Source organism: Gorilla gorilla, chromosome 21 (genome assembly GCF_029281585.2).
Source record: "Gorilla gorilla gorilla isolate KB3781 chromosome 21, NHGRI_mGorGor1-v2.1_pri, whole genome shotgun sequence".
Lineage (NCBI taxonomy): Eukaryota > Metazoa > Chordata > Mammalia > Primates > Hominidae > Gorilla > Gorilla gorilla.
Window position 1 is genome coordinate 22,865,662 of NC_073245.2, and position 24,780 is coordinate 22,890,441.

The 24,780-nt window shown below is 40.2% G+C and overlaps 2 long non-coding RNA genes across 5 annotated transcripts in view; one reads left to right on the forward strand and one right to left on the reverse strand.

Annotated features, from left to right (window-relative positions):
* The window catches only part of LOC129529206 (uncharacterized), a 135,009-nt gene extending 111,231 nt beyond the window's left edge, over positions 1-23,778 (reverse strand). The window contains exons 1-4 of one of the 4 annotated variants that reach the window (XR_008674668.2): positions 23,593-23,778; positions 22,092-22,209; positions 6,019-6,195; positions 5,409-5,743 (exon numbers count right to left, since the gene is read on the reverse strand). This is a non-coding gene — a long non-coding RNA (uncharacterized lncRNA). Of the gene's footprint in view, positions 1-5,408; positions 5,744-6,018; positions 6,196-16,145; positions 16,502-18,264; positions 18,388-22,091; positions 22,210-23,592 lie in introns of those variants that run through there. The other 3 variants (XR_010132329.1, XR_008674667.2, XR_008674666.2) reach the window with 3 other exon arrangements.
* LOC129529207 (uncharacterized) lies at positions 17,175-19,863 on the forward strand. Its single transcript, XR_008674670.2, has 3 exons — positions 17,175-17,625; positions 18,296-18,720; positions 19,298-19,863. It is a non-coding gene; the product is annotated as an uncharacterized lncRNA (long non-coding RNA).
* Positions 23,779-24,780: the final 1,002 nt, after the last annotated feature.

A 24,780-nucleotide genomic window follows, 5' to 3' on the forward strand; every position in this document is an offset into this window, starting at 1 on the left:
ATGGCACCCTATCTTGGTCAAGATGGTAGGGGGTGATATAGACTTTCATATCTGCCTTCAGAGTCCTTGGTGGTGGTCTCTGGAGCAGAGGTCATTCTTCTGCCATCAGCTGCTGACATCTGTGGCCAGCATAACTGAGCAGCACCCATCAGTGATCTCTGCTGACTGGGCCCCACGTCAGCTCTGGTTGGTGCTGTAAGCCCCTCCCGCCCCAGGAATACTATGGTGATTCTCCTGTGATTCTGGCTCATGTGGTCACTTGGCAGCCCTCCAGGACAGAACCCATACTTCATCACAGTGACACCCTCTGGAAGTATCCTCCACTATTTTCCCAACTATTTCTCCTTTCCCTCTTTGAGAAGGGGAGTTAGGTGGGGTGGAAACACTTTATGTTTCAGCCATGCCATGCCCAAACTCAAGCCCTCTCTCCTTCTGCCTAACAATGCAGTACCATGAAAACTGCTCATATGGGACCACCCCAGATTGGGGGCAGGGCATTCTTGGAAGCAGCTCCTTGTCTTGAGACAGGAGACTACCAGGACTCATTTTGTCTCCCAGTCCGAATTGGAAACCTGCCAAAACTGAAACTGCAAGTGGCAGGAAAGCAACCTTTCACTACCGCCAAGACACTACCCTACCGCCGTGCCATGACAGTTTACAAATGCCATGGCAATGCCCAGAAGTTGCCACCCATTTCTATGGCAAAACCCAGAAGTTACTCCCCATTTTCTAGTGATTTCTGAATAACCTGTCCCTTAATTTGCATGTTATTAAAAGTGGGTTTATACCCACTTTTATTTATAATACTACTGCCAGCATCCCATGTGGCTATTCTCTGTGCACTGCCTATGCATTAACCCTGAAATCACAGAGCTGTAATACAGCTGCTTCAATACAGCTCCTTTCTTCCACCACCAGCTCTCTCTTGAATTCTTTTGTGAGTGAGGCCTGCTCTACATCAGTTTTAGAGCAACAATTAGATACTCCTGTCTACTTCCGTCTGTTCTTGCCTAACACCAAGTTGACAATGGCCGCATGCAGAGACAGAGGCTTGCAGAGTCCATCCAGTGTAATGTGGAAGCATGCTGCATACCCAGCTGGATGACCTTAGGAAAACCTGGCCCCTCCACAAGATCCAACCTCATCTCAGAACAGATCTCAGGCACCTGACCTATTACTCTCTCCATTTCCTTTCCTTCTTTTAACCTTGATATTGTGGGCCTAGAAGCATGAGTCTTCAAACTTTCCTTTATTCCATATCATATCCTTCTACCCCAGGACATTAACTCTCCTATCTGAGCTTCTTTTTCCTTCACTTGGTTTATCTGTCTCCCATCCTAGTGGCCATAAACAAAAAAGTATCCTCACTACCTTGGAAAAATATTGATAAGAGTCCTCCAAAGTTAGGAAATACATTCTGGCCCAGTAAAACCTGATTTTCAAGAGTCTGGCCTTATATGAGGGATAAGAGAGACATTATATTTCATGTCAAGAGCTGAATATTACTTATTTCTCCTTAAATATCTTCTGTAATATTCCTAATCCTAATTTCGTCACTCCATTTTTCTCCTCTGAAACCAAAGAAATAAAAAATAAAAATGCTTTAGAAAGAAAAGGGAAAAGCCATATACACAGAAACATACAATTGAAAAGCATACCCACATAGTTTAAAATATCAATCACACAAGAGAAAAAAAAATGCATTAATGTAAAATATACAATGAGGGATTTCAGCCAATATGCCTGCATGTATATAGTACCACACTTGGTAACTAACAAAGTCTAATTCATCAACTCTAGAAGCACTGGGTTAAGGAGCTCCGAAAACAAAAGGGAGAAAATAATGTCTCCCATTTATGTGGTTATACATAGTTTATAAACTGTAGTGTTTTGTAGTTTATGAGATGCTTTTGAACACTTGCCTTATTTTAACTTCACACGACCCCTGTGGGATGTGTTTTACCATCTTCATTTGGAGGCCTAGAGCAGTTCAATTACTTGCAACCCACATACAGCTATAATGTGAGAACAAAAAAACAGTGTATTCTAAACATGTCTTGCTTGTGGTTCTAAAGGTAGAAATGAAATGGGTATTTGGGGCAAACTGTCTTGTTTTTCCAAAGAGATATTTTTGTCACGTTGTTTCCGTTGTTCAGGCGATAACAAGCACAAGCCCACTCCATGTGCCCTAGAAACACTCAACAGGGGAAGTAAGCTACATGCCAACTGTGCATGCCTGAAAGAAATGCCCTACTTAGGAAAACGTAAAAGGCCACCATCTTCCCAACTTCACAGTAGAGTGCTCCCCTTGAAACTATTGTGATGTGCATTGACACTGTGTTTTCTAGACAGGGATCAGAGGCAGGGGTTGTAGATTTCCCACTCTGAAGGCCATTAAAAGCTTCAACTCTCAGAGTGGGAAGCAGAGAGGTTCCGAGAGAAGAAACAAAGAAATTCCAGGAAAAGGGTATCCTGATATTTTATCTTAAGTTTCCCTTTTCTGCATTGAAATTCCCTTGTGTTATCAGGAGTCAATGAGGTCTGTTGTGTTCAAAAGCTACGGGTTATTTGTTCTTGGGAAATCATCTTTTGTATAATGCTTTGGGAAAACAGACCAGAGATGATAATTATGAAGTAGAAAAGGGATCACAGACTTCAGGAAGAGATAGAGGGAGGGGATTGAGCCTCAACCTGGAGCAGGAGATACTGAAGGCACAAGTGGACCCATGGAACCTTCCAGTATTCCTCAGGGTTCCCAGAAACCTACTATCACCCATACGCGGCTCAGACTTGGGGCCCCTAGACAGTAAAGAAAAGGGGGCGATATTTTTGGATCTGCATCTCCAACAAATCTCATGTCAAATTGTAATCCCCAGTTTTGGAGGTGGAGCCTAACAGGAGGTGATTGGATGATGGAGGCAGGGTTCTCATGAATGAGTTAGCACCATCCCTTTGATGCTGTTCTTATGAAAGTGAGTGAGTTACCATGAGATCTGGTTGTTTAAAAGCATGTAGTACTGCTCCCCTTCTCTCTCTTGGCCCTGTTTCTGCCATTTAAAATATCTGCTCCCACTTTGCCTTCCACCATGAGTAAAATCTCCCTGAGGCTTCCTCAGAAGCAGATGCCACTATGCTTCCTGTATAGTCTGCAGAACTGTGAGCCAGTTAAGGCTCTTTTCTTTATAAATTGCCCAGTCTCAGGTATTTCTTTATAACAATGCGAGAACTTACTAATACAGAAAATTAGTACCAAGGAGTAGAGCATTGCTCTAAAGACACCTGAAAGTGTGGAAGCAGCTTTGGAACTGGGTAACCAGCAGAGGTTGGAAGAGTATGGAGAGCTCAGAAGAAAACAGGAAGATGAGAGAAAGTTTGGAACTTCCTAGAGACTTGTACATTTGTTTTGATTACAATGCTAATAGTGATATGAACAATACAGTCCAGGTTGAGGAGGTCTCAGATGGAGTTGAGGAACTTATTGGGAACTGGAGCAAGTCACTTTTGTTATGCATTAGCAAAGAGGTTGGCTGCATTGAGCCCCTGCCCTGGGAATCTGTGGAACTTTGAATTGAGAATGAGGATTTAGAATATCTAGTGGAAGAAATTTCTAAGCAGCAAAGTGTTCAAGGTTTGGCCTGGCTGCTTCTAACAACCTATCTCATATGCACGGGCAAAGAAATGACCTAAAACCAGAACTTATATGTTAAAGGGAAGTAAAGACTAAGTTTGGAAAATCTGTGGCCTGGACATGTGGTAGAAAAGAAAAGCCCGTTTTCAGGAGACAAAGTCAAGTGGGCTGCAGAAATTTGCATAAGAAAAAAGGAGCCACACAGAGTCCCCATGGGACACTTCCTAGTGGAGCTATGAGAAGAGGGCCACCATCCTCCAGACCCTGGAATGGTAGATCCAGCAGCAGCTTGCACCATGCATCTGGAAAAGGCACAGGCACTCAATGCCAACCCATGAGAGCAGCTACAGGGGCTGAACCCTGCAAAGCCGCAGGGGCGGAACTGCCCAAAGCCTTGAGACCCCTCCCCTTGCACCAGTGTGCCCTGGATGTGAGACATGGAGTTAAGGGAGATTATTTTGGAGCTTTAAGACTTAATGACTGCCCTGCTGGGTTTCAGATGTGTGGGGCCTGCAGCCCTTTACTTTTGGCTGATTTCTCCCTTTGGGAACAGGAGTATACCAATGCTTATACCTTCATTATATCTTGGAAGTAACTAATTTGTTTTTTATTTTACAGGCTCATAGGCAGAAGTGACTTGCCTTGTCTCAGATGAGACTTTGGACTTTGAAGTTTTGATTTAATGCTGGAATGAGTTAAGACTTTGGGGGACTGTTGACAAGGGATGATTGTATTTTGCAATGTGAGAAGGACATGAGATTTCGATGGGGCAGGAGGTAGAATTCAGTGGTTTGGATCTGTGTCCCCACCAAATCTCATGTCAAATTGTAAACCCTGATGTTGGAGGTGGGGCCTGGTGGGAGGCAATTGGAACATGGGGGCAGAGTTCTCATGAGTACATTGACATTATCCCCTCAGTGCTGTTCTCATGAGAGTGGGTGAGTTTTCATGAGATCTGGTTGTTTAAAAGTTTATGGCACCTCCCCCTCTCTCTCAGTCCTGCTCCTTCCATGTAAGACACTTCCTCCCACTTTGCCTTTAACCATGAGTAAAAGCTCCCTGAGGCCTCCTAGAATAAGCTGCTGTGCTTCCGGTACAGTCTGTGGAACTGTGAGCCAATTAAACCTCTTTTCTTCATAAATTACCCTGTCTCGGGTATTTCTGTATAGCAATGCAAGAACTGACTCATACAAGGGGGCTCCTTGAATGCAGGGAACCTGGGTTATAACTACAAATAACAGAAAGGATTCCAGTGTCTGAGTCTGTGTCTCTATCTACCCTTCTTACCTGTGTGCCAAAGAGGCAGGAGGGTGATTCTGAAAGTAAAAAGCTCACCGCCAATATTTTATTTTAGTACAATAAAAGAGATTAATACTATGGATGTAGAGAAAGCAAGAGCTTGGAATCTAGAAACGACTTAGATCCCACCATGCCCTTACCAGCTATGCAATCTCAGATGGGCCACTCAATCCCACTGACAGTCAATTCTCTCATCTGTGAAATGAGTGTACCAATGCTACTTTATAGGCAGCTTTGTCAGGATTAAATGAGATAATTTAGAAAAAGTACTTAGCAGGGTGACTGGTTGCCTGGTCCTTAATGAGTATTTCATGAGTTCAATTCTGTGCCAAAGATAAAGTATTGCTCACCAGCTAATTGGCCATTGTTCAAATTTTTTTAAGCAAAATGAAAACTTCAAGCTTATTAGAATTAAAACATTCTGACCCCTTGTATTTTGGAATTATAAAAGATATTGTTTCTCAAAATAATGGTGGTGGGAGGGGTGGGGGGAACCCTCTGTTTGCTTAGGGCCATCTTCCAGCTCTTATCAGGTGGCATTTGCGTTAGTCTGGTGGTAAATCCGTCCAGGATGCTGAATAAACAACTGCTTGCCTTTAGTTGGATCTTCAATTACATCAGATATGTGACCTGATGTCTGGAAGCCCTGGGCTGCCAAGGACAGAACAGTCTCTGTGAGGTGATTTAAAGAAGATCTTTGTTCACTGGCCCCCAAATGTCTTTGTCCCATTATTTCTTGCAGTCTGACATGCTCCCTTTAAACCCCAAAGGCTTTCTGTGTTCAAGAGCGCCTTATCTATTGTTATGCAAATGCCCCTGGGGGAAAAAATAATAATTCTTCATCAGCTAATATTTCAAGGAGAACCATAGCAACAAATGCTAACGATTTCTTGGAAGCTCAGATGTACGAGAGGTATGTGTAAGATAAGGAAGAAGGGGTTGGGGGAAGAGTGAGTTATCTCTAAAAGGGGAGGTAGATGAGAAGGATGGGTTTTAGAAGTAGATAAGCCAGCTTCAGTTTCCCAGGGAGCCAACCTCTAGAGCCATGATTTCTGTTTCCTCATTTGTAAGGCAGGAAAGACAAAACTTACCTTACTAGGGTGGTTTTAAAGATTGAATGAGACAACATGCAGACTGCTTGTTCCTATGCATTCAAAGGAAGTGGTGACCATTAACTCCACCTCCAGGCTGTAGGTTCTGAGGGACTAGGATGCAAGATCCCATCTGCCATTTGCTCACTGTGACCCTGGCCATCACTTGGCTTCCACCTGTGTAAAATGGGAAAAAGGTGTTTTCCTAGTCATTAAAAATGTAATATATGAGGCACAGCTTATTAATTTCTAAGTAGAAAACTATACAATTACTCAAGTCAATTGCATGTCATTGCTAATTTAAAGAAAAAGATAATCAATTGATTTTGGGTGAACAGTTTTAATTTGAAGCAGGATTAGTCAAGATAACAATGTATTTTAGCCAGAAATAAATTGAAGTCTGTAGTCATTAGAGTTAAAATATTCTTTCTAATAGCTATACAGTACAGAAAAAGGCTGAAGAAATTTGACATGTAATAAAAAAGAGAATGAAGAAAAAGAGTGGATTTAGAAGGCTGCTGTTCCCAGTTTTCAGACTGCAGGCTGCCCCCTGCTGAGCTGCCCAGCTGCTCAGTTCATTTCTTAGTGAAGTGCCTTTTTTGGGCTTAGCCACAAGATGTCAGCCTAAGCTTAGCCATTTGTGCATTTTTCCGCGCCTCCAACCCATTTCTTCCTCTTCCATTCATTTCCTCTTTCGGCTCTGAGCAAATGAATAATCTTTTGGATTGTGGCACTAGATAAACAACAATGGAGTAACTGGAGCATTCAAAGGGCCTCTGCTGATAGCAGCTTCCACAAAGTCTCAGGAAGAGCCCCCTTTCCTTCCCATTGCAGTCCCCAAGCCTGGGAGGCCATTGTCCTCTCTCAGGCCAAGTATATCTATGTGTTGGCGCTTCCTACACAGGGACAAAAAATCCAGGATCCGCGACCCCTAGGAGAGAATGCTGTTAACCTGTCTCCCAGGAAGGTGGATAAAGGCGATTTCAGGTTGACTCAGCAGCCCCAGGAACCTTCAAGGGTGAATACTGCTTTCTCAGCTGCAACCTGTCTTCCCCAATGCATTGGCATTTGAGAACAAGATACCCCACCTGGGTACGAGATGCCTGTAGTACCTCTAAGAATCACGTTCTCACCACATTGGTGAAGGCGAAAAATGGGCAGATTTTCTTTCCCCATGGATTTTTGTAAAGGTGAAAATTTTCCAGACACCCCCCTACACACACCAGCAAATGTACACTTACAACTGACTGGTCAGAAATCAGTCACCTGCCTGTCCCTGAAACCATCAGCAGTAAGAGGAGTAGGGATGCCATAACTGGTTTAGATGAGTGAGATCCATCTCCTGGGCCTAGGGAGGGTCCACCTTCCTTAAGCACATAGCTTTTGCCAGAGATCAATACTCCCGGAGCTGAATTCCAGGGCCTGCCGTGATGACCCAGAACTCAGGACACAGCCCTGTCTCCCAGGGGCTCAGTGAACACACGTCCAGTCACGACTGCCCAGGGAGATTTGCAGTGGGCTAGAGTTTTGCTAAAGAGAGGCCAGGCAACCACCAACTAAACTACCTGCCCTTTGCTGGAGAAAGAGGAGGAGGAGGAAAAAGAAATAAATGCTGCTGAGACTGACAGAGCAGGAGCATCGTCATCTCAGACAAACACCGCCACTTTAAGCTCCAGCTCCCCTTCTAGCCTCATGCATTTCAAGAAAATCACTTCTCTTCTAACTACAAGCAGCCAGAAAGAGCAGACAGTAAAACACAGATAAGACAGCTCGGGCACAGAGGAAAGTAGGGGGAAAGTCGCTTGGGTAACTGCCAAAGTTCACCCTCATACAACGGGCCCCAGTAAAACAGTGGGCCTTAATAAGCACGTTCCTTTCCCTTCAGGTGCACTAAGATAAGGGAAGCTAAAAGCAGACTCAGGGGGCTATGCCTGCAGCTGCAGAAAGATATATGAGAACAGACACACAACTCTCCTTCCCAGATAAGCACAACAAAGAGACACAGAAGCAGTCCGAGCCTCTGATAAACTCTCCTACCCTGAATCCTTAAAAACTCTTAGTCATAAGAGTGTGGCTCTGACCCAGCTTGGCCAGCCGCCCCTCTCAGGTTTATTTAAAATAAACTTGTCCCTGTTGACTGTAAAGCCACCCTTGAAGTTTCTCTCCTTTTTCTTTAATTCTTGCAGTGACTATATTGCCTCTGGCATCAAGAGGACAGGGGTCAGTCCAGTAGCTCTGGGCTCTGGGACCTGCTCTGCTCAGACTGTCTGAGAACCCGAGAGCATGGTGCCTCTGCTCTCTGGGTCTGTTTCCTTCAGAGAAATGCAGCCTGTTCCAGGATGTACAGCATCAGAACCAGCCTGGGCTATAGGCCTCCTATGGAAACAGGCAGGCTCAGGCCCATGCTTATCTGTCTCTCACTGTGCCATTGAGCCACCAGAGTCATGGGAGCCAGTGTTTTCCAACCGAAGGGACTTCTGTGCCCACTTTCTAGAACCTCTCCTTGAGCTGACCTATGAGGATAAAACACACACACGAAAGCAGGACATCCTGAGGAAGGGACCCTGGGAGGAAGACAAACAGTGAGACCATTCCTGTTCATCCTTGTAGAATAGCAGATAAGTTGATTTATCATTCATTAGACAGAACTGTGTAATAAAGGTATTTATGTGTGCAAGGCTGTGGTATGCAACAACTCTGGGGGAAGGAGGAAGAGAAAGAAATGAGATGTGGCTTTGGGTTGGATGTGCGATGCTTTTTCTCAGAGAAATCAATTTTTTGCAGAAAGAAGCATGCTGTCTATTGGGATGTCGCTGCCCCACGAACAGTCACTACACCCTTGATGCATCCCCTGCGGGGGGTTCAGGGCCTCAGGAACACTAAACACCACAGGGGACCAGGCTTCATCCTGACACACACTGGGAATCAACCCAGCTGTCATTTCCATGGGTGTGGAAGAAAACTAATGACTCAAGGCTTGAATCATAAGTGGTCCAGCTTCCACTGGCAGAGGTAGATAAGTCAGTGAGAAACTCAGATACATTCACAGCAACTGCAGCCTCTGACCGGAATGGGTCGAACCTGAAAGCCACCCTTGGCTTCAGCCTGCTTTTAGTTCACAGCTTTGTGCAAAAGAGAAATTAACAGCAATGTGAAAAGTCACAATTTGAAGGAGGCTCTGCCAGGGCTGGACAGTTTAATTTCCTTTTCCACTCACTGCCCCAACATTGTCCTGCTACTTTCAAAGAGGGAAATTCAAGCATAAGGGCTTCGTGAGCCAGGCTGAGAGCTCTGGACATGGAAGGAGAGGGAAGGGCCAGGTTCTCACTGGGACACATACTGTGGTGTGTAAAAGCATGGACCCTGGACCAGAATAGCCCAGGCCAATGTACTGCATCATTTCTCCTATTTCTGGGACCTCTGGCAAGCTCCCTGGACACTTCTGTAGCTCAGTCGTACCCTTAGTAAATAAGGCTAAGGGGTAGCACCTGCCCCTGAGTTTTTACAAGGTTAAAATCACAAAAGATTCAGAAGAATGCATGGTATAGTGAGGGCTCAGTAAATGTTTATTATTTTTTATTATGATTTACCAGTTATTCTAATTTTGAGCAAGAGGGTTTCTCTGAGCTCTAATTAGGAGTCTCACCCTACCTCAAAGCAATGCAGGACAGAAGAGCCCCCAAATTGGGGCTTAGCCTGGTTCTTGGCTTCACCCAGGAAAGAACGTAAGGGTAAGCTGGTGGTGTTAGACAGCAACTTTATTGAAGCAGTAGCCTATAGCAACAGAGGCACTGCTCCTTGCAGAGGAGGGTTAACCCATAGACAGTGTGCCCACAGTGGCATCTTACAGCAACATCACCAGAAACAGACCTGTGGCTGAACAAGTTGTTTCTCACTCATTGAAATAAGGGAAAACACTGTGAAGAACTGTGGTGTCTCTCAGTAAGAGCATGTTAAAAAAGACAGTATAGGATGTGGGACTTAAGTTAGATTCCTGTCTTCATCAGCTCTGGCTGCTATATAACAAAGTACTGTAGCCTGGGTGGCTTATAAACAACGGCAATTTATTTCTCACAGTTCTGAAGTCTGGGAAGTCTAAGATCACAATGCCACCATGGTTGGGGTCCAGGGAGGATCCTTTTTTGAGTTGCAGAATGCCAATTCCTTGCTGTTTCCTCACATGGCAGAAAGAGGGTGAGAGAGCTCTCTGGAGTCCCTATTATAAAAACACTGATCCTATTTGTAAGAGTTCTACCTTCACTCCTCAAACACCTCCCTAGGCCCCAGCTCCTACCACAGTCACCTTGGGGGTTAGAATTTCAACATACGAATTTGGGGAAATGTAAACATTCAGTGCTTACAGTGCTTTAGGGGATGTTTTACGGAATCGGACTTTTGCTCTGAGGTGGAGGCCATCAGGAAGTGGTGTTAACACTATGATTGAATATCTTTAAAAATGTGATCTACAATTTGGGAGGAAGTAAGGTTAAAGCTGCGATTGGTGAATAAGCCACTGTTACACATATTAGCTGGGAATGAGGAGTGTTTGGTCGTTTGTGTAGTTTAGATAAGGTTCACATTTCTGTCTGCATTCAGACATGACTGGAGTGGTCTTCTTTTTGTCTTGATTCACCACCATCACAGAGTGGCCTTTTCTGATGCTGGTACTCAGCGAAACTGTTTATACTCAGCCAGAGAATATTATGACCTAGCTGTGAGTGCCTGTTCTACTCCTAGCAACACCAAGAACTAACAGTGCTAGACCAGTTCTCAAATATGAAGAGTTGCGTCTCTCTTTCTTTCTACCCTCTTTTGGCCAAAGCAAACTAGTCAGGCATCAGGATGTAGATCATTGATCCCTACCATTGCTGAGACATTGCTAATCTGATGTTTATCCAGAGCGCACTGTCTGCAGGCAAATTAGGGTTTTAATTCACCATCTTGTATTAGTCAGGACATCTCTTTTCTTCTAAAGCATTTCAAAGTCATGAACTAACCTAAAAATCATACCTGCTATAACACCTTCTTTATCTTTGGGCAGCTGACATATCTGAGTGAGGGCAATTAAGTCAGCCCACTGGAATTATTTAATTTCTGAGAGAAGCTTATATTTCAAGGCCAAATTTAAGTTTCTGATCACGTAAACGGCTTTATAATTTTTAGCTTTTCTTTTTCAGTATGAACCACATAAAATCAAAATAAAATCACATTTATCTTGGCTAGAAGGTTTGCATGATTGTGAATAGTTCCCAAAAGGCTGGAAATTACTGGGTCCTCTTTCATCAGAAAAAAAATAAATCAATCAACAAAATAAAATACAAATTAAAATAAAAAAGATGATGCCTGGGTTCAGAGGGAAGCAGCAATGGATGTAGACCTTTGAAGGGTAAGGCGGTAATATTTCATAGATGTCACATGACTGTCAATAAAAGAATCTGTGTAGGATGAGAAATTGTTAAGTGTAGTAGAGATCCTAGAACTAAGTCAATGGAAGTTTTCATATATTTTGCTATTGCTGTTATAGATCTTAAACAAGGTCGATATAGTTTGGCTACTAGAGCTAACAAAAGACTAAAATAAGCAGTAGGTCCCTAATGATTCCCACATAATTGGGTCAACACTTACTGAGATTTTTTATAAACAAAAAGTAAAAAGGGATTTGTGAATCTAGAATCTTGGAGAAAATTCTTTTAATAGTTATTGTTTCTGTGTTTATGCTTAAAAAGGAACATACTTCTTTTAACTTGAAAAGTATACGATTACTAAAAGCTAATTCTAGTAATAGTTTTTACTAATATAAAATTAACATCAGCTCTCTTCTGGATTTGACAGGTTTGGAAAATCTTTTGTATGTTTTTAAATCCCAAAGTTGAAGGACTCTCATAACAGTTTTGAAGTATTTAAAACCTGAAGAGTTTCAACAAACTTAATTATTCCTATTTTCCTTTATTTTATAGGGTGAAAGAGCAAAATTATTCTGAATTTTGGAAGGGTAAAAAAAAATCATTATAAAAGACAAGATACAAAGTCAAAAAATTTCAGGCAACATTATAAATATTTTGTAAGTAACTGTTCTAATTAAGAATCAATTAAGAAAAGTAAACATGAAGTTTCTTGAAAACTGATTTGAGTGCGTACAAAAGGCACCAAAATTTAACAGAATAATTAAATCACAAAAAGAAACTTCTACAATCTAAGCATAAAATAGGCCAGTCATGTTACATAAAAATGACACTCATTTTTTTCTGTTTTACATCATTTTTGTAATAATTTGGAGTAAAAAACATGTATTCAGGCATGCAGAGACAAGTATAAAAATAAGTAATGTTAAAACTTTCACTCATAGCTTTAAAAAACAACTAACTTACCAGCATATTAAATAATACATACATGTCATATTAACTTTGTCCCATGAATAAGCTATTAAAAATTTCTTAAGCATAAAATTATATATTCATATTTATATTTCTCTAATTATCATACCTTGTGTAATTAAATATTTATATTAAATATCCTTATATTAAATTAAACAAATATATATTATAAAATATAATATATAGTACTTCATATTATAAATATATAAAACATAATTATATTATAAATATATAAAATATATAATTTATGTTATCAATATGCAATATGTGAATTACATTTATAGTATATAATATAATATTTATATTACTTATCGTCTCTAATCAAAATAACCAACTTCTTTTTGCAGACACACAAAAAGTTAGAGAATAAAAAAGGAATTGTTTTATTATTTTTCTCTAAGAACACATATTATTTTAACATTTCAAAGGGAGAATAACTTTTTGCTTCTTTCTTTTCACAGTTAACAGCTTAATTAAAATAAGATTTGCCTACTATAAAATGTGCCCACTGTAAGTGTACAATTCAAATTGACTAAATTTATAGTTGCAAGAGCACCACCACAATCCTACCTTAGTACATTTTCATACTCCCCAAAAAAGGTCCTTCACATCCATTTGCAGTCAATCCTGTCTTCCATCCCCAGCTTTAGTTAGGCACAATCATCTGCTTTGTCTCTATAAACTTGTCTTTTCTAGACATTGCATATAAATGGAATTACACAATACATAGGCTATTTTCGTCTGGATTCTTTTACTTAGCACAGTGTTCTTAAGGTTTATTCATGTTCTAGTACATATATTAGTTGTGTGCTTTTAATTATGGAACAGTGTTCCATGGTATGGTATTCCACATTTATGTAACCATTGGCCAATCGATGGGCATTTCGATTGTTTTCAGTTAGACCTATTAGGAATAACACTGCTAGAAACATTCACAGACATGTCTTTGTATCAACATGAGTTCATTTTTCTTAAATAGATTCCAAGAAGTGGAATTTCTGGGTTGCATGGTAAGTTTAACTTTTTTAGAAACTGCCAAACTTACTTCCAGTGGAGCTGCACCATTTTAAACTCATACCAGCAATGTGTGAGGATTCCAGTTTCTCTTCATCTTCACCAACACCCGCTAGTGTTTTACTATAGCCATTGTAGTGGGTATTTAGTAGTATATCATTGTGGTTTTTATCTATTATATATGGACCTATGATCCACTTCAGTTAATTTTTTGTGCAGTATGAGACAAGAGTCTTACAGTTTTCGTTGCTCTATATACCCGAGCTTGTGGCAATACTAAGATGTCTTGATTACTGGAGCTACATGGCAAATTTTGATAACAAGTATGTAAGTCCTCCAACTTCATTCTTCTTTCCAAATATTCTTTTGAATATTTTAAGGTCTTTACATATCCATATAAATTTTAGCATCAACTTGTTCATTCTGACAAAAATGCCTCCTAAGATCATTACAGGATTGGTTTGAATTTGTAGATTAATTTGGGGAGAATTGTGATCTTGACAAGAATTAGTCTCTAATCAATGAATATGAAATGTCTTTACACTTATGTATACCTTTTAAATTTCTCTCAGCAATGTTTTATAAATTTCAATGTATAGGTTTTGCAAATGTTTTGCTACATTTATAACTTTTATTCTTTTTCATGCGATTATAAATGAAATTTTTATTTCATGTTTGATTTATTTATTGCTAGTATATAGAAACATAATTTTGGAGTTTGATTTACTATCCTACAAAGTTGTTAAGCTAATCTGTAACTTATAACATTTTCTACAGGATCTTGACATCTGTGAATAAAAACAGTCTATTTCTTCCTTGACAAACTGGATGCTTTTATTTTCCTATTTATAATTTACGTTTGCTTTATTTCACTCAGTAAAAAACTCTACTGTAATTTTGAATAGAAATGGCAAAAGTGGATATCTTGGACTTGTTCACAAACATAGGGGAAAAGTATCCAGTTCTGTACCATTATGTGTGATGTTATCCGTGAATTTTATATAGGTATTCTTTATTAGAATGATGAAGACTTGCTTTTTTTTACAGTTTGTTGAAGTTTTATCATTTATGGGTTAAATTTTTTTTCAAATGCTTTTCCTCCATTTATTAAGATAATCATGTGGTTTGTGTTCCTTATTCTAATATGGCATATTGTTTTGATTTTTGAATGTTAAACATACTTTGTAATCCTGAACCAAATCCTATTTGGCGATTGTGTAGCCAAATTGAGAGGGTCTCAATAGACTGTGTAGGGGTGGGCATCCTGCAGTTGGTGGAATCATACTGGACATTTGTAAGGAAAACCCAGTGTCAGGGGCACCAATGTGGAAAGCATCTCTTTTCAATCTGGAAGAATCCACTGCTTAAGGTGACAGCTGTAGCCAAAAGAGGGCACAGCTCTGAGATCATTAATTTACTGAGCATTTTGATGATTCACTGGTACTACATGGAGTCTCTTCCTCAGGTATAAGCTCAAACCTTACATTTCCGGAAGAGAAAAAAATCACAAGTTGGATCATTGTGGAGAGATGGTAGGAAATTCCTCCATTTCAATGTAAGGACCAAAGAGGCCCCCCAGCTGGAATGACCTCTTTGTGAAACTGTTTGGTGAATGTTTCTGGAGATGGCCATCAAAGCTGAGCTGATGGTTTACTTTCTAAGGACCTTACTCAGGTGGCCACTTTCATTCTCTCTGCATAAATTATTTCTGCTCCCCCCAGCCCCAGGCGACGATAAGAACTGCATCGGCTTTCTTATTAAGAGTACTAACAGGGAATTTCTAATGTGGAATTTGTAAGACCACTCAGTTTTGTGTAATTTCCCTTCTAATTATTGATTTCTTTCCTTGTACTTTTTGTCTTTTCTGAAACTTTGATTATTTCATTTTTCTTTTTTTCTGTAGTTTTTTTTAAGTACCATGCAAGATTTAAATAAAATATAATCTGATAGTTTATTTAAAATTACCTAGATTTCTCTTGGGATGTTGTTTATATTCTTCTTGGTCTACTGTTGAGACACTTCATATCCTCTCTTTATAAAGAGCAGATATGTCAGGAATATAATAGCAATAATCATGTGCCCAGAATTTTTTCACTGTAAGACATGTCTGTGATGCTTCAAGGCCTTCTATTGAAACAATGTCCCAGAGAGTTCATAATGACTAACAGAAATTCTTGCTTTGAAGAATTTCAGATGAAAAAAAAAAAAGAAAAAAAAATCCACTGAAACTCTCTTTGCTTATTTGATAAAAGAACTGGTTGCTACCAAAATTATCTGGGCATGGTGGTGGGCACCTGTAGTCCCAGCTGCTCAGGAGGCTGAGGCAGGAGAATGGCGTCAACCCAGGAGGTGGAGCTTGCAGTGAGCCAAGATTGCACCACTGCACTCCAGCCTGGGCAACAAAGCAAGATGCCATCTCAAAAAAAAAAACCAAAAAAAAACAAAAAGAAAACTGGTTGATACCTGTTGGAACCAAGATGGCTGACTTTAACAAGCTTGCTGACATTGCAGCCTGAATTTGCAGCCTGAATTTTCACTGATTCTTTCACTCTCACTCCTCCCAAATTTGCACATATGACTCATGAGTAGCATGAAGAGATAACTGCACAGGCCTAAGGACTTTTCAGACTCTGCTTACCTTCTACAATCACCTGCTAATCCCAGTATCTACCCCATGAATCTTTCTAAATACTGCCTTGGAACCAACACAGGGACACAGATGAGATTGACTCCTGTCTCTTTAGGGGTTGAATCTCAATGCAAAGCTTTTATTTTCTCAAAAACCCATTGTCATAGTATTGGCCTCCAGCACATAGGGCAGTGAGCCCCTTTAGGTTGATACCACTGTTCCCTCCTATGGAGGATATCATTTATCTCCATTGGGCTCTACTATCTTCAGAGGTTCTTCTTTTGTGGAATTGCTTTCTGATTTTTCAAAGTTCCATGGCATCAGTTTCTTCTAGTGGTTAAGAGTGGCCAGCAAGTCACCTTCTCATGAAAGCTGTTTGTACACCCTCCTGGGGGCCAGAGCAAACTCTGCCAAGACACCAGCTATGTTTTTGAGGCTTCTCTCCCAAGCAGACTCTGCAACCTCTCTGCAAGAATGTGCAAAGTATAGCATGTTTGTGGCAGCCTCACATACTGATCCTAGAGCACTTATATCTTCCTCAGTGTCAACTTCAAAACAACCTTTCTGTGAAGCTTTGTTAGATCTAATACGATGCATGTCTCATCGACAAAGTGATTCAGAAAATGCAAGCAGTCATCTTCATCACAGTCCTATGGACTTCCAGGCTGAGGTGACACGCAGGGCAGGACTGACAGGTAGGCCAAAGTTCTGGGTAGAGAAGGTGGCACCAGGCAAAAGGTTTGGAAATTGAGTGGAGGGCCTAGGACCATTGCAGCCAGGAACTGAGAAAGCTGGGGTTGGGACTCGGGGAGAGGGAAGCTGTAGACCATAGACTGTAGTCTGACCGTGAGACTCAGGGGAGGATGCGGTTGAGAGCATGGAGAGGGTGTCCTTGGGAGAGGACCTAGTAAATAAGCCTCCATGAAAGGGCCCTGGAGCAGGAGCTGAAGCCTAATTGACATACCATCACCCCATCCCTTCATGCCCAGCCTCTCTCTGCTGGGATCACTCCCTGGCAACCAGCTTTTTATCAATCCCCTCTACCTGGCTGGCAAATCCTGAGCTTCACTCCAGGTGGTCACAATCTGACCCTTGTGACCTCATGCTTCCCCACCCCCATTTGTGAAGTTCCATCACAGGAAGTTCTTCTCCAGTGGCCCCTGATCCAGGGAGACCCACCCTGCAACAGCCCTTGTCTCCCTCCGCCCTTGGTTCCTTCTCACCCATCTCGCCACCATCTGCCCAGGGGAGCCAGATGTCCCAAATTTTGGAGAGAAAATAATTGAGGCTCATTTCCAGGACAGAGGGGCGAGCTGGTTCTAAAGAGCCAAGCAGAAAGGCTTCCCAAAATCGCTAGGTTGGGAGAGGTCAGAGATGTGTGGCTGCCCCAGCTGTTCTGACTCTGCCCCAGCTTTTGGCTCCACCCACTTAAAGCACCTTCAGAGGTTCCCATGGCGACAGTAAACAAGTCTCCACTGCCTTGGCCATGTGCTGTGTTCACCCCACTCCTGATCTTGTTGGCTGCTCAGGGGCTGACAGCCCAGGTGTGCAGCTGTGATGAGCAGAAACAGGGAGGAATGGAGCCCCCAGGTGAGCGGCGTGGCTCGGATTTAGGGAAGAGCAGACTGGGGATGTGGATATGGATGGAAGAGGCTCTGAGATTTGGGATCTGAACTTGGGGATCAAGGCAGCAGTTCTTTCTTTATACGAACTTCCTATTAAAACACATTTTTTTAAAAAAATTTAAATAAAGAAAGGAAAGGGCCTTATAGGAAAGGCCACAGTAGCTCAAAAATTATCAGTATAAGTTAAGGTTTCTGTGTCTGTTTACTTTTCCGATTTTAATAAAATAAAATATCTGACTCACTAGAGAAAATACATAAAATGTGTACTCGAAGCAGAAAGAGAATTAAAGAATCCCAGCATGGCCATTACTCATCTTAAGAAACAGAGCAGTATTTACCTTAGCCTCCTTCTGTGGGCCACCACCCCCTGCACCAAACAACCACGTCCTCGGTAGCCACTCTCCTGAATTATATGTTCATTAGTCAACTGCCTTTCTTTGTAGCTTGACTTAAACTTTCTGTACTATTAAACTATATATTGAATAGTTTTGCATGTTCGTAAGTTTTAAATACAGCTTGACACTCTATTATCCTGTTGATCTTGATTTTGTGGTGCCATATCTTGCTCCTCCTGACCCACTTCCTGAATGTCTGTCATTCTCACCTGTGTCTCTCCCTTTCTACTCTTCTTCCAGCCATTGTCATCACTTCCTCAAGCTGTCTAAATTCTGCTCAGCAGTCTGTGAAAATGTTGTGCTGATGACATATGTAAGGACTCTAACTCCCCTCAAACAATCTGCTCACCTGAAAGGCTCACTCCTGTTGTAATAAATGACACATAAGGTCACAATTCAACCGGTACCCACCTTGGATACCACTTCTTATGTAAACATCAAACATACACCCTCTTCCCACACACTAATGTATCTTGTATATTTGAAATAAAAGTTAGAGATATACATACAGAGATTTAAAATCTAAAACTGTCCCCTCCCCAGTAAGTCATGTATCTGTTAAAAGAGTATCTGGAAACCTCCAAAAGGAAGCCAAGCATAGACTACTTGGAAGAACTTGAAGGAGCGAGAGCTGACCCCATCTTTGTACACTGGCAGCACAAGGAGTAAGTGTTACCCTCCCTCATAAGTAAGTGCTACGCTTCCTTATAATTTGCTAGTGCTTAAGGTTTTCAGTCCGAACACTTCTCCAGCTTGGTGATCTCTGTCTACCTGGTGGCTCCATCTAGAGGGTCAAGTAAAAAAAATGAAACCCAATTGCTGGCATTTTTCAAGAGTCATGCAAGTAGTGAGTGGGGTCTTTCCTCTCTCTTTATGCCTCTGTAATTTACTCTTTACATTTATTATTACACTTATCATGATCTGTTGTTTATTCATGTTATTTAGGCCAATGCTTCTAAAGCTAACTGCTTTAGGATCATTTTTGAAATTTCCATTCCTTTTCAAATAAATATTTTTGTAAAAGAAATTTTTTTTAAAAATTCCTGGAAAAATAAAATGCAAAAATTATACACATTAGAAGTAAAAAGATGTTTATTAATAAATTTAGCAAGTCAGAACAGCTATATAGAAAAAGAAAAGAATTTCAGAAACTGTACTTGGTGTTTGTTGATAGTGTGCACATGAGGGATAAGTGTGGAAAAGAGCAACTCAAGGTGTGTTTTTCCTCTGTTCTCTCAACAGCAACAATCAACACGGAAGACTTCTGTGACCAAATGTGTGCATGTTTCTCTCCATACACCAACCAAGCAATCTATTCTGCAGCAGACACCAACTGGAAGTCCTCCAATTCAATTCAATTCTGACACTGTCTACCTGGAAATGGCCTCAGCAACCACAGGTTGAGAGCTCAGTCCCACAAGAACACCCCCTCCTTCCAACCAGTTGAAACTCCACACCTCCAGAACTTCTCACTGACTGGCTTCGAGTTGGGGTTTCCACAGTCCTCTGTTTGAGTTTGATTAATTTGCTAGAGCAGTTCACAGAACACAAGGAAACACTTACTTATGTTGATCAATTTATCACAAAGGATGTTTTAAAGCATCCAAATGGGGGCCAGGCACAGTGGCTCATGCCTGTAATCCCAGCACTTTGGGAGGCCGAGGCAGGCGGATCATGAGGTCAGGAGATCAAGACCATCCTGGCTAACACGGTGAAACCCCGTCTCTACTAAAAAAAAAAAAAAAAGAAAAAAATTAGCCGGGTGTGGTGGTGGGCACCTGTAGTCCCAGCTACTCACGAGGCTGAGGCAGGAGAATGGCGTGAACCCAGGAGGCAGAGCTTGCAGTGAGTGGAGATTGCCCCTCTGCACTCCAGCCTGGGCAACAGAGCAAGACTCTGTCCCAAAAAAAAAAAATAAATACATAAAATAAAAAATAAAAAATAAATAAATAAATAAATAAAGGATCCAAATGAAAAGCCAGATGAAGAGATATATAGTGTGAGGCCTGGGAGAGTACAGGAGCTTCTGTCCCTGTGGAGTTGGGGTGTGTCATCCTCCTGGCACATGACAGGTTCTTCTTCAGATTCCTGTCAGCCTCCACATGTTCAGCTCTCCAGAAGCTCTATACATCCTGTCCTCTCAGGCCTTTTATGAAGACTCCATTGGATAGGCAAGATAACAAACATGTAGAAATGTTATTAGAACAAAGGGTATGATCTATAATATCTATTATAATGCCAATAGACTGAGTGGGGAAACCCGGCAAGGCCTGTCTATTCAGATTCTTGTTAGCACCTCTGTGCAGCATTCCTTCCTCCAGGGTATGGCAGGACCTTTCTCAAATGAGGATCTTATGGCCCACAATCAGAAAGGCAGGGGAAGATTAGAGGAGGGCAGGGGAAGGTCAGAGAGAGAGATTGTATTTTCTGAGGTCTGCTCCTGAGACTTAAAGCACTCCAACATTATAACAGAAGACTATGGGAGTTATGCCAACAACCATGGATGAAAACATGTTTTATATATAATATATATATTATATATAATTATATATTATGTATTATTATATATAATTATATATTATATATATTTTATATATACTCACAAGAGGTTAATTCAGAAAATTCCTACTGTAGTTGCTACTTTTTGTCCTTTAATAACCAATTTAAAGTAAAATTTTGACTGAAATAGCAATTGATTTTTGAGAAATGTCAGCAATCGCAATGATAATAATTTTTTAGCCATTATCCCAAAGGAAACGAGTGATGTTTTCAAAATGTACTTCAATCCTTCAGCAATAATCAGATAAATACATTTCCTGTAAAATTATAATTAAAAGTAAATGATACTTTTAATTTTTATGGATAAATAATTTGTACATATTTATCAGATTCATGTGATATTTTGTTACATGCATGCAATATATAATGGTCAAGACAGGGTATTTAGGGCAACTGCTACCTCGAGTATGTGTCATGTTCTGTGTTTATCATTTGAAATCTTCTTGCTATTTTGAAAGACATACTACATTGTTGTTAACTATAATCACTCTACTATGATATTGAACAGTATAATTTATTCCTTTATCTAACTGTATGTTTGTGCCCACTAACTAACCTCTGTCCATCTCCCGTACCCTTGCCATACACACTCTTTTCATCTTCTTGTATCTATTATTCTCTTCTCTACCTCCAGGAGATTAACATTTTTAGCTCCCACATATATGTGATGACTTGTAATATTTGTCTTTCTGTGCGTGGCTTTTTTCACTTATGTTAATGACCTGCAGTTCCATTCATGCTGCTGCAAATGACACGATTTCCTCATTTTTATTGCTGGATATTATTCCATTGTGTGTATACGCTGCATTTTTATCCATTGGTTTATTCACGAACACTTAGGTTGATTCCATATCTTTACTATTGTTAGTAGTGCTACAATAAACATGGGAGTGCAGATATCTTTTTGAAATACTGATTTTGTTTTCTTTATATAAATACCCAGTAGTGGTATTTTTGAATCATATGGTAGTTCTATTTTTTGATTTTACTAATTTATATTCCCACCGGTAGTGTGTAAAAGTTCCCTTTTCTCCACATCCTCACCAGCATCTGTTATTTTTTGTCTTTTTAATAATAGTCATTCTAACTTAGGTAAGAGGATATCTAAATTATCTTTCAATGAAAGGAATGAGGGATACATTAATATTAGGCATCGATCTTCTTTTAACAGAAAAACATCAAAATGTTGTACAAATTTGTAAGGATTTGATAATAAATTTTGGCAGATGTCCAATATCAAGATCACCAACCACTTCAATAATAATTGTTGTTAAGTCATGGAACTTGTCTGCAGAAATTGTATTCTTCCAAGCTTCTAACTGAGGATTTTGCCCTTCAACCTTATCTGCTGTGAAAAGACATGGTTTTTTTTTTGCAAAGCAATATTAAGATAATTGAAATATCCAAAATACTAGACAAATGAGAAAGGTTGGTTGTCCAATTTCATCTTAAAGTCAATATCAAATTGGTTGCTTACCTTGGAAACACTGAGATTGTTCTATAGTTCAACAGTTCTCCACCAAACTTTCACCCTCAATAAAGATGTACTTCCACATACATTAACAGTTGTTTTTAGTCAGCTTTCACATCATTGCCTATAAAAAAATTAAAGTTATTACCCTTATGGAATGATTACATTTTACAATTTCTCTAAGCATAATGTTTAGTTCAACGAGATTTTTTGCTTTTATATATATATATATAACAAAAATTTCCCAATGAAGCAAACATTACATTGATTTATAATCTATCGCAAGCTTCTTAATCTGACTAATTATTTCAGAACATGCCCCTACTGTGCCCAACAATTTCATAGTTCCTGCCATTTGTGACTCATCATGTGAATTTGACCTGTTCTGTAACTCTTTCAATAAAGCAAGTCCACTTGCTTTGGCACAGTCAAATTGCACTAAAAGTGTTGAAACACTTACTCTCAACAACTGTCTTAATCCTCTCCCAGGACAGTAGTTGAATATTCACCATGCAGCAATGGTCCACAGACCACCACTTGAATTCCACTGAATAGGCATTGTTTTCTCCCCATCAACTGACAGGGAATTCCTAAAAGTGATGTTTAGCTTATTTTCTGTTTGCAAAGTCATACTATGGCACACTACATTTAGATTCATGCAACAAATATTTATTAGAATTAGAAATATTTAGTAGAATTAAACAATGAGGCTATATCATTAGATACATGTTAAGTAGTGATCTTCCATGTCCAAAAAGTCTTTTCACACAGTTGTCTTTCTTTGGGTTCAAATCAAGATAAAAAGTTTGTGTGTGTGTGTTGTGTGTGTGTGTATGTGTGCTTTGTTTGTTTGGAGACAGAGTCTCGCACTGTTGCCCAGGCTGGAGGGCAGTGGTGCGACCTTGGCTCACTGCAAACTCCGCCTCCCAGGTTCAAGTGATTCTTGTTGCCTCAGCCTCCCAAGTAGCGGGGATTACAGGAGCCTGTAATCCACCACGCCTGGCTAATTTTTATTTATTTATTTTTTTTTTTTTTTTGTATTTTTAGTAGAGATGGGGTTTCATTATGTTGGCCAGGCTGGTCTCGAACTGCTGACCTCATGATCCACCCACCTTGGCCTACCAAAGTGCTGGGATTACAGGTGTGAGACACCGCGCCCAGCCGTGTGTGTGTTTTAAAATATTATTTTGAGTATGTCTTTTCTTGGTGGGGAAATTCAGCAGCAGAGGGCTGAGTTCAATAAAGGCTCCAATCAAAACATGATATACTCATTGATTCCCTCAAAGTTTACTCCCTTTGTTATTTGTTTATTCCAATTTCTCACATTTTGTTTCTTGCCTTTTTAGTTTAGCTCTTCCTCTAGACCACTCCAAGAGCGTAGGCCTTGCTGGCATACTACTGTCTTTTTTCTTAAAAAATATATAGAGGGATCCTGTTAGATTAGTGTTCGGCAACTACTGCAGGCATGACATATCTGGCCCTGTACATTTTATGAAAATGAACTTACTGGAACACTGCTGTGCCTACTCATTTGTGTACTGTCTACGAAAGCTTTCATGCTACAACTTCCAAGTCCAGTGGTTGACCCAGGAACCATATGACCTGCAAAACCAAGTATATTTACTATCTGACCCTTTACAGAAAGTCATGGACCCCAGAACTGGATGATCCATGACAACTTCCATATTCCAGTTTTTCAAAATCCTTTTCTACTGCCATTCTTACTAAGGGGAATTTCAGCTGATAGCAGCAAACTAACAAGTAAATGTTTACCATGACTGAAGTGAGCTTCCTAAAGCAACCTTCCACCCCAGAAGCCTCATTTGTGGTTATGGGGCATGACCATAGTGTTGGCAGACCCCAGTCACTCAATAGATACAACATTCATTTATTCATGATTTTCTTTAAAAAATACATTACACTAAAGGAACATGATTAAAAAAAAAAGAACACTACAGACTAATATCCCTGATGAACATAGATGCAAAAATCCTTAACAAAATACTAGCTAACCCATACAACAACATATCAAAAAGATAATCTACCATGATTAACTGGGTTTCATACCAGGGATGCAGGGATGGTTCAACATACGCAAGCCAATAAATGAGATACACCACACAAACAGAATTAAAAACAAAAATCACATTATTATCTCAATAGACACAGATGTGTTTGACAAAATACAGCATCCCTTTATGATTAAAACCCTCAGCAAAATCAGCATAGAAGGGGAATACCTTAATGGAATAAAAGGCATGTATAACAAACCCTCAACCAACATAATATTGAATGGGGAAAAGTTGAAAGCATTCCCCCCGAGAACTGGAGCAAGACAAGGAGGCCCATTCTCACCACTTCTATTCAGTGTAGTACTGGAAGTTCTAGCCAGAGCACTCAGACAAGAGAAGGAAATAAAGGACATCTAAATGGGTAAAGAGGAAGTCAAACTCTCACTGTTTGCTGATTATATGATCATATACCTAGAAAAACCTAAAGGCTCCCCCCAAACTTCCTAGAACTGATGAATGAGTTTAGCAGTTTCAGGATACAAAATTAATGTACACAAATCCGTAGCTCTGCTATACACTATCAGCAACAAAGCTGAGAATCTAATCAAGAACTAAACCTCTTTTACAATAGCTGTAAAAAAAATCAATCAATCAATCAATAAAACCTTTAGGAACATACCCAA